This window comes from Alligator sinensis, unplaced genomic scaffold, assembly GCF_000455745.1.
Source record: "Alligator sinensis unplaced genomic scaffold, ASM45574v1 scaffold534_1, whole genome shotgun sequence".
In the NCBI taxonomy this organism is placed as follows: Eukaryota; Metazoa; Chordata; order Crocodylia; family Alligatoridae; genus Alligator; species Alligator sinensis.
The window spans coordinates 1571224-1574453 of record NW_005842050.1 but is presented as its reverse complement, the minus strand read 5'-3'; positions in this window follow the sequence as shown (position 1 = coordinate 1574453).

The following is a 3230-nucleotide window of genomic DNA, read 5'->3' as shown; positions in this document are numbered from 1 at the left end:
AGTGCGAGGTGTGCCCCCCCCCCCCCCCCCCCCCCCCACACACACACACAGAGCCTGGGACACCAAAATGTTAAGTTAGGCCTCTAGCTGGTCTAAGCTATATAAGGAGCATAATTATTCAATACGGGTTCCCTTTTAATAAGAGATGCAAATAATAAACTTTCAAACAATAAGCTAGTAAATGCATAAATTTAGCCAGAAAACTTCAAGCAACTTAACATGAGAAGGTTTCAGCTGAACTATATTATTCTTAAACCTCAGGGAAGTATTTAGCAAGCAGACAGATATGAAGTAATTCCATACGAAACGTTACTTATGCTATTAAGTGATTACATGGCAGAGCTTCATTAAACATTTCATATGAGCTCATATGTTATCTCCAAAGGCAGAATTAATGGCAAAGTTAATGCAGAATTAGCTAATATGTACAGTTGAAGGGTAATAGTTAGTTCACACTTTCCCCACACTAAAAGCAACTCCTTTTGGTTAAAGATAAACCTGGGCTTCCAAAGTGGATAAACCTGAACTGCAACACAGCACTGAGATAGGGCTGTCTACATAAGGAGCTGGTGTGGAATAGCTATTTCGGGGGTCATCTCCATATAGATAAGTCCTAAAATGTAGCAGACATTACCCATTGGGTGTGTCTGCCAGTTCAATTAGTGTATGTGAATAAACTTAAGCTGTGGAGTTTTTTGCTTCCAGGCACACCATTTGAATGTGTGCCTGGGAGCAATTAACTCTGGAGCAATCAGCTCCAGATTTTATTCATGCACAGTATATGGAGCTTGTTTGGAGCAACTCCAGCTGGCAGGGGGTTCCAGAGGGCAGCCTGCCAGCGCAGGACTGATCTGACTCAGCGCCCCGTGCTGCAGAGGGACTGGCTGGGGCACAAGGGTGCTTCAGCATTAGGCTAGCTGGCAGGGAGCCCCAACACTGAAGCAACCTCATGCCCCAGACAGCTGGGTCAGCATCTACATGTGTGTTGCTGCACACAAAAAACCCTCTGCAGTTGGGTAGTACTTATATTTAAAAGTACTACCCAGCTGAGGAGTTTATTAGTTTCATGCGCCCTAATAGGGGTGCACATGTGGACGCTGAGATGTTTACTGCACATTTAAGTAGTCAACTGCACAATACACTTCTCACGTAGACCTGCTTGTTGTGTCCTAACTAGCAATTTAGTAGTGTTATGACTCTTCCAGACCCTACTTCCACATTCTGGGTTGCTGGAGCAGCCAAGCTGAATTTCATGCTCCTGGTACCTTATTAAATGGTTCTTATTGTCCTGTGACAATACAGGTTTTGTGCATAATCTGTAAGCACTAGCATCCATCTCTCAGACAAAAGGGGTGTTGAAACCCAGATAGTCTGAAGCAGGTGCAGTGAGAAGGACCCTTTTAGCTTTGAAATAGCACTCTGACTGCTACAGTACTTTGTCTGTCACCCAACTTCCACAATATTGGCAAACCCAAAATAAAAATAGCATAAGAAAAGGGTCTTTTAAAACTCTTTACCTGTCAGTGACTGGGGAGTTAGTCAGTTCAGCACAAAGTCAGTGTTCTTTCTTTCAGGGAAAATTCACTCTTTTCTTTTACATATCTGCCCATGGAAACGTGGCATGATTCTTACTGCTTTAGAGACCGGACAGTTTGTTTGCTATGAACTTATTGCATGCAAACCAAGTATGGATGCCCATATTTAAAAAAAACCCAATTTCCACAGATGAATTTGCAAGACAACGTTCCTAGAATTTGTTACAGAATTATTAGCCATAATGAAATCTAAACTGTTAATTTCTCTCCACTATCCGGACTTCCTGCTCAGATTCAAGAGGTGCCATTTTCAAAACTAATTTTCCCCATTTTTGGCAAGGCACACATTCCCCAGTCGCTGACTCATTTTGAGGGCAATTAGACGGTTGCCATTTCATTATGTTATTAAGTCTGTCCTAACCATTGTTATGCTTGAGCCAGTGCCCACTAGGCTTTTGAATTACATGGCTCCTACCACACATTCAGTAGCCATCCCCTCTTATCCTGTTGCTTAACAATAAAATAAATTGTATAGCTGAATCTTTGCTCTTTCTGTTTGGGGACCATTTCCTGACTTGGGCTGCATTACAGAATTTTACTAGGCACTGAGCTGCTCTTTATTTATTTGCCTGAATTTTATAATAATCCTCTTGTGCATGGACAATTTTCTCACAGTACCAGCTTAATATTTACATCACTGCCTTGTTTTATAAACCAAATGTAACAATGTTTCCAGTAGTTCAAAAATGTTATGAGATGGGTTTGAATCCACTTCTCCACTATTTGTATTAGGTACAGGTCTGTAATTACATGCAGTCAAGCTTCTGTTATCTTCCCTAGCAGTTTATTTCTTTCCTAGTGTCTGCTGCAAGGAAAAATTCAAATACCACAGCCTCTTGGAGAAACTTTGGTTCAGATTCACTGATCTTTAACCAGGAGTCCAAGTCGAGGTCAGCATCTGTAAAGTAGTCCCTTGCTAATTTATCCTGGCAGTCCAGGATATTGTAGGAAAACAAGTTTCTTTGGGCTTTCTGTCATTTCAGGTAGGGTCATTTATTTTCTTCTCACTTTTACTTGTGCTCTTGGCTAGCTCGGTGACTGGCTTCAAACCACAAAGACCTGTATCAAATTTGAATAATACACTCTCTTTTTTGGCTTCATAAGCACAGAGCTGGATCATTTAAGCAGGCTGTGAGAAATCCCTCTCTCTGTTCATCTCCCAACCATTCATTTTGGCTATGACATTTAACTGAGCCAGATGTGCTTATCTGGGATTTTTTTTCCCTGTGTAACATATTTTTGTAGTATTTGAGCTGGGTCAAGCAGACCTCTCTCTCGCTCTTCTAAGCCTCTGTTGGCTAGAAATGCGGTAGAAAAATGTAAAATATGTAGTCTTTCTCAAGTTCTTTGGCTGACCCAATTCCCCAGCTATGTAGCCAACTCTACAGTGGTCTGCAACCCTTTCAATTCCTTTCAAGATAATTGATTAGTTTCTTAAACATAGGTTCTGAATTTTGTGGATAGGTTTACAGATGTGTCTGGACATTTTGTTGGAGCTGCTTCAACAATGGTTTTTATTTCTGACTTCATTCCTCTGCTCTTTCTAGAAAACTTCCAGGTGTGTTTTATTATTATTATTCCATATGAGAAGTCTCCACCTCTTGACCTTAAAGCCTCTTGGGCAGCATTTCTGCT